General features: G+C 48.9%; 1 pseudogene across 1 annotated transcript in view; it reads left to right on the forward strand.

Moving 5' to 3' along the window:
* The first annotated feature begins 857 nt into the window (after positions 1 to 857).
* The window catches only part of LOC311236462 (corticotropin-releasing factor-binding protein-like), a 33,001-nt pseudogene continuing 18,696 nt past the window's right edge, over positions 858 to 15,162 (forward strand). Inside the window, exon 1 of the transcript in view lies at positions 858 to 885. The product of the transcript in view is annotated as a corticotropin-releasing factor-binding protein-like (transcript). The remainder of the gene's footprint in view (positions 886 to 15,162) is intronic.

Here is a 15,162-nt window from a genome sequence, read left to right on the forward strand (position 1 = left end):
GACAGATGTTACAACAGGCTCAGGACAGATGTTACAACAGGCTCAGGACAGATGTTACAGATGTTACAACAGGCTCTGGACAGATGTTACAACAGGCTCTGGACAGATGTTACAACAGGCTCAGGACAGATGTTACAGATGTTACAACAGGCTCTGGACAGATGTTACAACAGGCTCAGGACAGATGTTACAGATGTTACAACAGGCTCTGGACAGATGTTACAACAGGCTCTGGACAGATGTTACAACAGGCTCAGGACAGATGTTACAACAGGCTCTGGACAGATGTTACAACAGGCTCTGGACAGATGTTACAACAGGCTCAGGACAGATGTTACAACAGGCTCAGGACAGATGTTACAGATGTTACAACAGGCTCTGGACAGATGTTACAACAGGCTCAGGACAGATGTTACAACAGGCTCAGGACAGATGTTACAGATGTTACAACAGGCTCTGGACAGATGTTACAACAGGCTCAGGACAGATGTTACAACAGGCTCAGGACAGATGTTACAACAGGCTCAGGACAGATGTTACAACAGGCTCAGGACAGATGTTACAGATGTTACAACAGGCTCAGGACAGATGTTACAACAGGCTCAGGACAGATGTTACAGATGTTACAACAGGCTCTGGACAGATGTTACAGATGTTACAACAGGCTCTGGACAGATGTTACAGATGTTATACATATCTTTTTCACATATTGAACGACAGACCGTTATGTTTTCCAGCTCCTAAAACAACCAGTAAACAGAAATGTGAGCGCACACAACTGTTACGTCAGTGTGTTCAAACCTCTGCTACTCTATTCCATCAGCACTCAGAGTGATTATTGTGTAAGAAACGTCAGAATGTTGCCTTTCAAACGAGACCAGTGCTGTAAGTGTAAAGTATAATCAATCGCAAATTACTTTCGGTATGTAATCGTAAAAAGAAAGAAAAGAAAACTGGCCCCATTTTTGCCTGATGCGGTTAAAAGTTTGAACGTTGATAAAATACCATGCTAAAATAAAAAAAACACAAAATATGCATCATGTCCCTTGTTTCCAAGGACTCGTTCTAATCTAATTTTAGGTGGATATGAGCGTGTGAGTCATGGGCTCATGCATATTCATAATTTGTGTATCTTGCTCGATAAATGAGGCCCAATAAGTGTAGATACACGTGACATATTAAAATGTATTTACGTCAATTTATAAAGCGTATCAGCCACGCTAATTTAACACGGCAGCTTCAACCATGGCATATGCAATGCATCATGGGAAGACAACTAAAGAGGAAGGAGAAGGAGAAGGGGGAAGGGGGGTTGGAGTAGGAGGAGGAGGAGGAGGAGGAGGAAGAGGAGGAGGAGGAGGAGGAGGAGGAGGAGGAGGAGGAAGAGGAGGAGGAGGAGGAGGAGGAGGAGGAGGAGGAGGAGGAGGAGGAAGAGGAGGAGGAGGAGGAAGAGAAGTAGGGAGAGGAGGAGGAGGAGGAGGAGGGGGGGAGGGGGGGAGGAGGAGGAGGAAGAGTAGGAGAAGCAGGAGGAGGAGGAGGAGGAGGAGGAAGAGGAGGATGAGGAAGAGGAGGAGGGAGAGGAGGAGGAGGAGGGAGAGGGGGAGGAGGAGGAGGAGGAAGAGGAGTAGGGAGAGGAGGAGGAGGAGGAGGAGGAGGAGGGGGGGAGGGGGAGGAAGAGTAGGAGAAGCAGGAGGAGGAGGAGGAGGATGAGGAGGAAGAGGAGGATGAGGAAGAGGAGGAGGAGGAGGGGGGGAGGGGAGGAGGAGGAGGAGGAGGAGGAGGAGGAAGAGGAGGAGGGAGAGGAGGAGGAGGAGGAGGAGGAGGAGGAGGAGGAGGAGGAGGAGGAGGAGGAGGAGGAGGAAGAGGAGGAGGAGGAAGAGGAGGAGGGAGATGAGGAGGAGGAGGAGGAGGAGGAGGAGGAGGAGGAAGAGGAGGAGGGAGAGGAGGAGGAGGAGGAGGAGGAGGAGGAAGAGGAGGAGGAGGTGGAGGAGGAGGAGGAGGAAGAGGAACAGGATGGGTCATGCCCAAACATAATAATCTTTGTTCTTTATCAAATTATTATTATTATAATTAAATGTTTTAACAACCAACAACACAATATCAACATCAACAGTAACAACAATAATAATAATAATAATAATAATAATAATAATAATAATAATAATAATAATGACAAAACAATAAGAAATAATAAATACAGATATAAACTTAACTAATAAATACAAGATACAAATATATACCAAATAAAATAAAAACAAAAACACCACAAACACAAACGACATTAGATCAGTCTAGTCAGTAGGACTGACACCATAACAGGACAGTGCCTGCTGTGATGCCCACACACTGTGCTAGACGCCATCACAGGATCCTGTGATCCACAGGGTCAAAGCACCAGGACAGCAGCGCTACCTGAGATCATTAACCCTTTCACTGCCACACGACAGAAGGTTAACCCTTTCACTGTGACAATACAGAAGGTTAGCCCTTTACTATCACACAACCGACGGCGATGCTCCATCATTAGCATCATTAGCTCCGCGGATGGAGCATCGCCGTCGGTTGTGTGATAGTAAAGGGATAACCTTCTGTCGTGTGGCAGTGAAAGGGTTAAAAACTCGGTTTTGGTGCTATGGCGCAGTTTAAACCTAACCCTATAGCACAGTGTAACCCTAACCCTATGGCACAGTGTAAACCTAACTCTATGGCACAGTGTAAACCTAACCCTATGGCACAGTGTAACCCTAACCCTATGGCACAGTGTAAACCTAACCCTATGGCACAGTGTAACCCTAACCCTATGGCACAGTGTAAACCTAACCCTATGGCACAGTGTAACCCTAACCCTATGGCACAGTGTAACCCTAACCCTATGGCACAGTGTAACCCTAACCCTATGGCACAGTGTAAACCTAACCCTATGGCACAGTTTAAAGCCAGACTGGAATCTTCCGTACAGTAAATGCCCTGGGGGCAACCAGGAAATACTGCAGCTGAATAAAAACTACTTCTTCTAAAACCTTGGATAGGAACGGCGATGTAGAGATCCACCTGAAATGAGCCAGAACAGAGGGATCCAAGGTTTCCTTCTTAATAAGAAGCTGCACTAATGATGGAGCATCGCCGTCGGTTGTGTGATAGTAAAGGCCGGGTTAACCTTCTGTCGTGTGGCAGTGAAAGGGTTAGAAGCAGCTGGAACGCAGCCGAGGCAGGTGTTCATCAGTACCAGAAGCCCACCGCACTCCTCCTCTCCGTAGAGGTCTGTCACCGTGTGAAGAACTGCACTTCACGCTACGCTACGTCATTATTTGCGTTCTGATACTGACTGCAATAAACACTGATGGGTCTTTTCGTCTCTTGAAATACAAAAAGGTCATGAATGGATTTATGGCCTAAAATGGAACGACTCACGTGGAGAGAGAGCCGTTATGAAAATGTCAGTCGGCCGCCCCGCAGCGCTGGTGGGTTCTGGGAGCAGGTCTTCAGCATGAGTGACGCCTGTTTGTTTGAATCTATAAAGCGGGTCAAAGGTTCAAAACGTAGATCTATGTGCAACGTGTTTCCTTGTTTCTCATACGCATTTCTGTGCTCCAGTGTACCACACGCTGTGAAGAGGACCGGCTATCTGGTGCACACGCTGTGAGGAGGACGGCTATCTGGTGCACCCGCTGTGAGGAGGACCGGCTATCTGGTGCACCCGCTGTGAGGAGGACCGGCTATCTGGTGCACCCGCTGTGAGGAGGACCGGCTATCTGGTGCACCCGCTGTGAGGAGGACCGGCTATCTGGTGCACCCGCTGTGAGGAGGACCGGCTATCTGGTGCACCCGCTGTGAGGAGGACCGGCTATCTGGTGCACCCACTGTGAGGAGGACCGGCTATCTGGTGCACCCACTGTGAGGAGGACCGGCTATCTGGTGCACCCGCCACTGTGTCCTTTATGATATATATGATACACTGTGTTCTTTATGACAGATATGATACACTGTGTCCTTTATGACAGATATGATACACTGTGTTCTTTATGACAGATATGATACACTGTGTCCTTTATGACAGATATGATACACTGTGTCCTTTATGATATATATGATACACTGTGTCCTTTATGATATATATGATACACTGTGTCCTTTATGATATGATACACTGTCTCCTTTATGACAGATATGATACACTGTGTCCTTTATGACAGATATGATACACTGTGTCCTTTATGATATATATGATACACTGTGTTCTTTATGACAGATATGATACACTGTGTCCTTTATGACAGGTATGATACACTGTGTCCTTTATGATATATATGATACACTGTGTCCTTTATGATAGATATGATACACTGTGTCCTTTATGATAGATATGATACACTGTGTCCTTTATGACAGATATGATATCCACCACTGTGTCCTTTATGAAAAGGTTGGACGACCTTTCTGATTGAAAGGCGTAACTATCATTGGTATTCGTTTATTTTTAACGCCCTTATAGGTAAATCTCCCTCTTACATCACAACACTGTAGGAATGGAATATTGGAACCTATTCTACATGATAAATGACTGCTTGGTTCTTAGGGTTCATCCAGTTTACTCTGAACTAGAAAAAAACTGCTTTTTCCTTTGATGCTTCCAGCACCTGGAACGCCCTCCGACTGACTCTGAAGCTGAAGGTTCTTCCAACACCTGGAACGCCCTCCGACTGACTCTGAAGCTGAAGGTTCTGCCAACACCTGGAACGCCCTCCGACTGACTCTGAAGCTGAAGGTTCTTCCAACACCTGGAACGCCCTCCGACTGACTCTGAAGCTGAAGGTTCTGCCAACACCTGGAACGCCCTCCGACTGACTCTGAAGCTGAAGGTTCTTCCAACACCTGGAACGCCCTCCGACTGACTCTGAAGCTGAAGGTTCTTCCAACACCTGGAACGCCCTCCGACTGACTCTGAAGCTGAAGGTTCTTCCAACACCTGGAACGCCCTCCGACTGACTCTGAAGCTGAAGGTTCTTCCAACACCTGGAACGCCCTCCGACTGACTCTGAAGCTGAAGGTTCTTCCAACACCTGGAACGTCCTCCGACTGACTCTGAAGCTGAAGGTTCTTCCAACACCTGGAACGTCCTCCGACTGACTCTGAAGCTGAAGGTTCTTCCAACACCTGGAACGCCCTCCAGCTGACTCTGAAGCTGAAGGTTCTTCCAACACCTGGAACGTCCTCTGACTGACTCTGAAGCTGAAGGTTCTTCCAACACCTGGAACGCCCTCCGACTGACTCTGAAGCTGAAGGTTCTTCCAACACCTGGAACGTCCTCCGACTGACTCTGAAGGTTCTTCCAACACCTGGAACGCCCTCCGACTGACTCTGAAGCTGAAGGTTCTTCCAACACCTGGAACGCCCTCCGACTGACTGTGAAGCTGAAGGTTCTTCCAACACCTGGAACGCCCTCCGACTGACTCTGAAGCTGAAGGTTCTTCCAACACCTGGAACGTCCTCCGACTGACTCTGAAGCTGAAGGTTCTTCCAATACCTGGAACGTCCTCCGACTGACTCTGAAGCTGAAGGTTCTTCCAACACCTGGAACGCCCTCCGACTGACTCTGAAGCTGAAGGTTCTTCCAACACCTGGAACGCCCTCTGACTGACTCTGAAGCTGAAGGTTCTTCCAACACCTGGAGCGCCCTCTGACTGACTCTGAAGCTGAAGGTTCTTCCAACACCTGGAACGCCCTCCGACTGACTCTGAAGCTGAAGGTTCTTCCAACACCTGGAACGCCCTCTGACTGACTCTGAAGCTGAAGGTTCTTCCAACACCTGGAACGCCCTCCGACTGACTCTGAAGCTGAAGGTTCTTCCAACACCTGGAACGTCCTCCGACTGACTCTGAAGCTGAAGGTTCTTCCAACACCTGGAACGTCCTCCGACTGACTCTGAAGCTGAAGGTTCTTCCAACACCTGGAACGCCCTCTGACTGACTCTGAAGCTGAAGGTTCTTCCAACACCTGGAACGCCCTCCGACTGACTCTGAAGCTGAAGGTTCTTCCAACACCTGGAACGTCCTCCGACTGACTCTGAAGGTTCTTCCAACACCTGGAACGCCCTCCGACTGACTCTGAAGCTGAAGGTTCTTCCAACACCTGGAACGCCCTCCGACTGACTCTGAAGCTGAAGGTTCTTCCAACACCTGGAACGCCCTCCGACTGACTCTGAAGCTGAAGGTTCTTCCAACACCTGGAACGTCCTCCGACTGACTCTGAAGCTGAAGGTTCTTCCAATACCTGGAACGTCCTCCGACTGACTCTGAAGCTGAAGGTTCTTCCAACACCTGGAACGCCCTCCGACTGACTCTGAAGCTGAAGGTTCTTCCAACACCTGAAACGCCCTCCGACTGACTCTGAAGCTGAAGGTTCTTCCAACACCTGGAACGCCCTCCGACTGACTCTGAAGCTGAAGGTTCTTCCAACACCTGGAACGCCCTCTGACTGACTCTGAAGCTGAAGGTTCTTCCAACACCTGGAGCGCCCTCTGACTGACTCTGAAGCTGAAGGTTCTTCCAACACCTGGAACGCCCTCCGACTGACTCTGAAGCTGAAGGTTCTTCCAACACCTGGAACGCCCTCTGACTGACTCTGAAGCTGAAGGTTCTTCCAACACCTGGAACGCCCTCCGACTGACTCTGAAGCTGAAGGTTCTTCCAACACCTGGAACGTCCTCCGACTGACTCTGAAGCTGAAGGTTCTTCCAACACCTGGAACGTCCTCCGACTGACTCTGAAGCTGAAGGTTCTTCCAACACCTGGAACGCCCTCTGACTGACTCTGAAGCTGAAGGTTCTTCCAACACCTGGAACGCCCTCCGACTGACTCTGAAGCTGAAGGTTCTTCCAACACCTGGAACGCCCTCCGACTGACTCTGAAGCTGAAGGTTCTTCCAACACCTGGAACGTCCTCCGACTGACTCTGAAGCTGAAGGTTCTTCCAATACCTGGAATGTCCTCCGACTGACTCTGAAGCTGAAGGTTCTTCCAACACCTGGAACGCCCTCCGACTGACTCTGAAGCTGAAGGTTCTTCCAACACCTGAAACGCCCTCCGACTGACTCTGAAGCTGAAGGTTCTTCCAACACCTGGAACGCCCTCTGACTGACTCTGAAGCTGAAGGTTCTTCCAACACCTGGAGCGCCCTCTGACTGACTCTGAAGCTGAAGGTTCTTCCAACACCTGGAACGCCCTCCGACTGACTCTGAAGCTGAAGGTTCTTCCAACACCTGGAACGCCCTCTGACTGACTCTGAAGCTGAAGGTTCTTCCAACACCTGGAACGCCCTCCGACTGACTCTGAAGCTGAAGGTTCTTCCAACACCTGGAACGTCCTCCGACTGACTCTGAAGCTGAAGGTTCTTCCAACACCTGGAACGTCCTCCGACTGACTCTGAAGCTGAAGGTTCTTCCAACACCTGAAACGCCCTCCGACTGACTCTGAAGCTGAAGGTTCTTCCAACACCTGGAACGCCCTCCAGCTGACTCTGAAGCTGAAGGTTCTTCCAACACCTGGAACGTCCTCTGACTGACTCTGAAGCTGAAGGTTCTTCCAACACCTGGAACGCCCTCCGACTGACTCTGAAGCTGAAGGTTCTTCCAACACCTGGAACGTCCTCCGACTGACTCTGAAGGTTCTTCCAACACCTGGAACGCCCTCCGACTGACTCTGAAGCTGAAGGTTCTTCCAACACCTGGAACGCCCTCCGACTGACTGTGAAGCTGAAGGTTCTTCCAACACCTGGAACGCCCTCCGACTGACTCTGAAGCTGAAGGTTCTTCCAACACCTGGAACGTCCTCCGACTGACTCTGAAGCTGAAGGTTCTTCCAATACCTGGAACGTCCTCCGACTGACTCTGAAGCTGAAGGTTCTTCCAACACCTGGAACGCCCTCCGACTGACTCTGAAGCTGAAGGTTCTTCCAACACCTGGAACGCCCTCTGACTGACTCTGAAGCTGAAGGTTCTTCCAACACCTGGAGCGCCCTCTGACTGACTCTGAAGCTGAAGGTTCTTCCAACACCTGGAACGCCCTCCGACTGACTCTGAAGCTGAAGGTTCTTCCAACACCTGGAACGCCCTCTGACTGACTCTGAAGCTGAAGGTTCTTCCAACACCTGGAACGCCCTCCGACTGACTCTGAAGCTGAAGGTTCTTCCAACACCTGGAACGTCCTCCGACTGACTCTGAAGCTGAAGGTTCTTCCAACACCTGGAACGTCCTCCGACTGACTCTGAAGCTGAAGGTTCTTCCAACACCTGGAACGCCCTCTGACTGACTCTGAAGCTGAAGGTTCTTCCAACACCTGGAACGCCCTCCGACTGACTCTGAAGCTGAAGGTTCTTCCAACACCTGGAACGTCCTCCGACTGACTCTGAAGGTTCTTCCAACACCTGGAACGCCCTCCGACTGACTCTGAAGCTGAAGGTTCTTCCAACACCTGGAACGCCCTCCGACTGACTCTGAAGCTGAAGGTTCTTCCAACACCTGGAACGCCCTCCGACTGACTCTGAAGCTGAAGGTTCTTCCAACACCTGGAACGTCCTCCGACTGACTCTGAAGCTGAAGGTTCTTCCAATACCTGGAACGTCCTCCGACTGACTCTGAAGCTGAAGGTTCTTCCAACACCTGGAACGCCCTCCGACTGACTCTGAAGCTGAAGGTTCTTCCAACACCTGAAACGCCCTCCGACTGACTCTGAAGCTGAAGGTTCTTCCAACACCTGGAACGCCCTCCGACTGACTCTGAAGCTGAAGGTTCTTCCAACACCTGGAACGCCCTCTGACTGACTCTGAAGCTGAAGGTTCTTCCAACACCTGGAGCGCCCTCTGACTGACTCTGAAGCTGAAGGTTCTTCCAACACCTGGAACGCCCTCCGACTGACTCTGAAGCTGAAGGTTCTTCCAACACCTGGAACGCCCTCTGACTGACTCTGAAGCTGAAGGTTCTTCCAACACCTGGAACGCCCTCCGACTGACTCTGAAGCTGAAGGTTCTTCCAACACCTGGAACGTCCTCCGACTGACTCTGAAGCTGAAGGTTCTTCCAACACCTGGAACGTCCTCCGACTGACTCTGAAGCTGAAGGTTCTTCCAACACCTGGAACGCCCTCTGACTGACTCTGAAGCTGAAGGTTCTTCCAACACCTGGAACGCCCTCCGACTGACTCTGAAGCTGAAGGTTCTTCCAACACCTGGAACGCCCTCCGACTGACTCTGAAGCTGAAGGTTCTTCCAACACCTGGAACGTCCTCCGACTGACTCTGAAGCTGAAGGTTCTTCCAATACCTGGAATGTCCTCCGACTGACTCTGAAGCTGAAGGTTCTTCCAACACCTGGAACGCCCTCCGACTGACTCTGAAGCTGAAGGTTCTTCCAACACCTGAAACGCCCTCCGACTGACTCTGAAGCTGAAGGTTCTTCCAACACCTGGAACGCCCTCTGACTGACTCTGAAGCTGAAGGTTCTTCCAACACCTGGAGCGCCCTCTGACTGACTCTGAAGCTGAAGGTTCTTCCAACACCTGGAACGCCCTCCGACTGACTCTGAAGCTGAAGGTTCTTCCAACACCTGGAACGCCCTCTGACTGACTCTGAAGCTGAAGGTTCTTCCAACACCTGGAACGCCCTCCGACTGACTCTGAAGCTGAAGGTTCTTCCAACACCTGGAACGTCCTCCGACTGACTCTGAAGCTGAAGGTTCTTCCAACACCTGGAACGTCCTCCGACTGACTCTGAAGCTGAAGGTTCTTCCAACACCTGGAACGCCCTCCGACTGACTCTGAAGCTGAAGGTTCTTCCAACACCTGGAACGTCCTCCGACTGACTCTGAAGCTGAAGGTTCTTCCAACACCTGGAACGCCCTCCAGCTGACTCTGAAGCTGAAGGTTCTTCCAACACCTGGAACGTCCTCTGACTGACTCTGAAGCTGAAGGTTCTTCCAACACCTGGAACGCCCTCCGACTGACTCTGAAGCTGAAGGTTCTTACAACACCTGGAACGTCCTCCGACTGACTCTGAAGGTTCTTCCAACACCTGGAACGCCCTCCGACTGACTCTGAAGCTGAAGGTTCTTCCAACACCTGGAACGCCCTCCGACTGACTCTGAAGCTGAAGGTTCTTCCAACACCTGGAACGCCCTCCGACTGACTCTGAAGCTGAAGGTTCTTCCAACACCTGGAACGTCCTCCGACTGACTCTGAAGCTGAAGGTTCTTCCAATACCTGGAACGTCCTCCGACTGACTCTGAAGCTGAAGGTTCTTCCAACACCTGGAACGCCCTCCGACTGACTCTGAAGCTGAAGGTTCTTCCAACACCTGGAACGCCCTCCGACTGACTCTGAAGCTGAAGGTTCTTCCAACACCTGGAACGCCCTCCGACTGACTCTGAAGCTGAAGGTTCTTCCAACACCTGGAACGTCCTCCGACTGACTCTGAAGCTGAAGGTTCTTCCAACACCTGGAACGTCCTCCGACTGACTCTGAAGCTGAAGGTTCTTCCAACACCTGGATCGCCCTCCGACTGACTCTGAAGCTGAAGGTTCTTCCAACACCTGGAGCGCCCTCCGACTGACTCTGAAGCTGAAGGTTCTTCCAACACCTGGAACGCCCTCCGACTGACTCTGAAGCTGAAGGTTCTTCCAACACCTGGAACGCCCTCCGACTGACTCTGAAGCTGAAGGTTTTTCCAACACCTGGAATGCCCTCCGACTGACTCTGAAGCTGAAGGTTCTTCCAACACCTGGAACGCCCTCCGACTGACTCTGAAGCTGAAGGTTCTTCCAACACCTGGAACGTCCTCCGACTGACTCTGAAGCTGAAGGTTCTTCCAACACCTGGAACGTCCTCCGACTGACTCTGAAGCTGAAGGTTCTTCCAACACCTGGAACGCCCTCCGACTGACTCTGAAGCTGAAGGTTCTTCCAACACCTGGAACGCCCTCCGACTGACTCTGAAGCTGAAGGTTCTTCCAACACCTGGAACGTCCTCCGACTGACTCTGAAGCTGAAGGTTCTTCCAACACCTGGAACGCCCTCCAGCTGACTCTGAAGCTGAAGGTTCTTCCAACACCTGGAACGTCCTCCGACTGACTCTGAAGCTGAAGGTTCTTCCAACACCTGGAACGTCCTCCGACTGACTCTGAAGCTGAAGGTTCTTCCAACACCTGGAACGCCCTCCGACTGACTCTGAAGCTGAAGGTTCTTCCAACACCTGGAACGCCCTCCGACTGACTCTGAAGCTGAAGGTTCTTCCTTCTCTTGCTGCGTTTAAAAGTATGATCTCCGACCACTGTGTGTCGACTTGTAACTGTCTTAGCTGATTTTGTATAGTTTGTTCTTATTCATTGTGTCTATATGTATGAAATTGCTGATATAAATGGCTGCTTTCTTTTATCACAATTCTCCAAAATCATCGAAAAACTGTTTGTGCAAAGACTCAACAATTTCATAGACAAACATAATCTACTGAGCAGCCACCAGTTTAGAGGAGGAACACTGTACAACTGTACAAGCAAAACTGTGCATTGGAATATTGACAACCATACTAGGTAATTTACTGTACATTGGAGGGGGTTGGGTTAGGACATTTACAGGGTCCAGTTTCGAATTGCAGTCTCCTGTAGGTGTTCTTTGAGAGTGGTTTTGAAAGTGGGTAGTGATTCACATTCCTTTACAGCTTTAGGTAGGGCGTTACCGTTTACCTCCACCATCTGTTCCCTCCCCTCAAGGTAGGATTGCATCCAGCTCACTGATAGACTATCAAAACCAACACCATTGACCATGGATTGCTTCTAAAAAAAATGGAGAGGTATGGTATCAGAGGAATTGCACACTCATGGCTAATAAGCTACCTTGAAGACAGACATCAGTATGTATGTAAAGGAGGTACCGCATGTCTATCCACAGTCACAAGGGACTTGTATTGTGAAGTGACTGTGGACGTTAAGCGGTACTGCAAGTAAACTCACTCCCCAGAGGCATCCAGACCGCCTAAATATTAAAGGCAACCAACTTGTGTCTAGCCACGCCCAACTTGCATCTAGCCACGCCCCCGCGGCGACGTGGCAGCAGCAGAGCGGAGCGGCATTATGTAGCAGTAATCCCCCCTCTTTTAAATTAATTAATCGACAACTAGCTCAACTGGTAGCGCTGCCTTGCTGTGGATCCTGCGGTCCGTTGGTGACAAGTTCAATTCCCTTCAATTTTTTTTATTTTTTTTTTAACATGCATTCTTTCGCCGGTTAAGTTTAGGCATGTTAAGTTTAAGCATTGTTTCGGAGTTGGTTAAGGTTAGAAGGGTTAAGTTTAGGCGCTGTTTCGGAGCTGGTTAAGGTTAGAGTTTGTCTTAGAGAATGGCAATAGACAGCCTATTTCCGCGCTGCAGCTCTCTCGCGCTGCCGCGGTCACATGGGCGTAGTGGCCAATCAGAGAAGCGCTAAACACAAGTTGGTTGCCTAAAATATTCACGCATCCAGACCCAGTACTTAGAAGTGAATTCACCTCTTGGTACAGTGGTCTGTGATGCCGCCCGCGGCGCGGGAGACCGGGGTTCAACTCCCACTCAGGGCGATCGTTTAACAGGGGTCGAATCGAAACAAACACAATGCAGAGCCGGTTACAAAAATGTCGATTCAGACTTGTTAAAGGTTACGTGTGGAGTTCCACAGGGCTCTGTGCTGGGTCCAATACTATTTATCATGTATATAAATGATGTCTGTGATGTGTCTAAACTATTAAAATATGTATTGTTTGCCGACGACACACGTTTGTATTGCTCTGGAAACAATTTGGAACAGCTCCTGAATGTAGTGGAGAAGGAACTGAGATCACTGAAAAAGTGGTTTGACATAAATAATGTGTTGGCTGGCCCAGCACTGCGCGCATCTCAGCGTCAATTACCATCACGCACCTGAGAGGAGTTTCCAATCAGCTCGTCGGGAGGACTCTTATACACGGTTTGCAGAACATTCAGTGTCGGGTCGTTTTGTCACCACCAACTCTACTGCTGTTCCCTCTCGAGTTCCTCCAGTGAGACGTTTCGCTTCTCCGCCGTCCCCATAGATCTTTCTTTGTGTAGTTATCCTAGATAGGTTTAAGATCGCTTATAAGCCCTTGGGCTTTTTGACCTTTCCTGCACGTTTTAACTGTTCTTCTTTTACTTATTTTATTCCAGAATGTATGTTTGTAAGTGCAAATAGCAATAAACAAATAAACAATATAATTAACTCTGCGTATGTGCATATGAGCAAGTATAGGCAGTGTAAATCAAGGTGCAGTGTCTGTATGCCCTCTCAGTTATATTTGCACTACAATAAATATAGTTACAATAGACGCTATAATCTAAATATATGCTCTGATGAAGTAAGTATACAGTATAGATACTGTACACAGGTGCAGTATGCACAAGGTACGTATGGCGTGATATACTTCATACGTTATACGCTGTCCGTTTAGGTAGTTATATATTTTATACCCAGTTTAATCTCCTGTATGTTGTATATTACTGTTGCACTTTACTGTTACGTCGTCTCTCTGGTCGGACGCCACACTTCTCTTCATCGTACTGTACTTGTGCTGCATGATGACAATACATCTGAATCTACTCTAATGTAATAATGTACAGTAATGTACAGTAATGTAATCTAAACTGCAGGCATCTGCTCTCTCTCTCTAACACACACACACACACACACACACACACACACACACACACACACACACACACACACACACACACACACACACACACACACACACACACACACACACACACACACACACACACACACACACACACACACACACACACACACACACACACACACACACACACACACACACACACACACACACACACACAAACAAACAAACAAACACTTTGTGTGTGTGCCTGTAAACAGACGTGATTCAGAAAATACTTCCTGTCTTTCAGAGCAACCTTAGTTAAAACACACACACACACACACACACACACACACACACACACACACGCACACACACACACACAAAATCCCTTTTTCTTGCTCTAACCGAATTAAGTGACATATTTCACATTTCCAAATACCAGCCCAGTGACACGCACACGCCCCCCCACCCCCCGCCCCCCCTCTTCTTGTTTTCCCTGACACAAGCGCTCCAATTAGCATTTTTCAGCCATTAAGGAGGAAGGGGAGGTGGCGGCGAGATGTTTGTCTTTGGCTCGATTCAACCCCTACTTTTTCCAGAACGCCATGGAAAAATAAACATTCAGACAAACGGCAACAGTATCAGTCAACATTCTCCTCTTAAAATATATAACGCCCCAAAATGAAAAAGGTTTATTATTACCAATTATGTGGGACGTGGTAATTGACCACTTGTAGATACATGCTTTGTCCTGTTTTGTCCCGCTTATATAGCAATGAAAAATGCTTATCGGCGATCCGGGGACGAAGGTAATGGTCGACTGTTCCCGTCCGTGATTACTTTATTTTCCCCACGTGCCAACATCAGCACCGCTGTAATCTGTTACACGTTTGCGTTTCCCACCTAATTCCATTCCCTACAGTGAAAAGGGGGTATGTTTAATACGCATGTTATCAACAAGGATGGCACATCAAGACTGTGTTTTAAAGCTCTAATAGGGCTCCAACACAGAACCTTTTGAGACAGTTATTTTGTAATTGAGAAATGGTTGAGCCTATTCTGAGTATCGTCTGCAAGAGAAGCCGTATCACAAGGTTATCTTATACAGTTAGCCATCTAGTCCGATGATCCATTTAAACGTGAGGGGATGCGTTAAGGGGATGCAGACCAGAGAAAGACTTCCATATTGTTTACATCAGGGTCCCCCATTTTCAATTCATCATGACATTTATACACGACATACAGATATACAGTACTGTTACATCCAGACATTTATGACATACAAGATACACAAATATACAGTACTGTTTAAGAGACAGCACCGCTGCTGGTGTAGCTGTAGTACACAAAGGGAGAAATCGCTGTTAAGAGGTGCTTTTTCTGACATTAAAATGACTTAGTGTGCACAGAGTTGGTTGGGTGCGTGGTTGGTTTGAGGCATATATTTATGAATAGGAACCTTTAATTAGGGCCCGTGTTTCCTCCCCAGTCACATTGAGGGATGGTCCTCGCCG

This window comes from Notolepis coatsorum (genome assembly GCF_963971535.1).
Source record: "Notolepis coatsorum genome assembly, chromosome: 11".
NCBI classification, from domain to species: Eukaryota; Metazoa; Chordata; class Actinopteri; order Aulopiformes; family Paralepididae; genus Notolepis; species Notolepis coatsorum.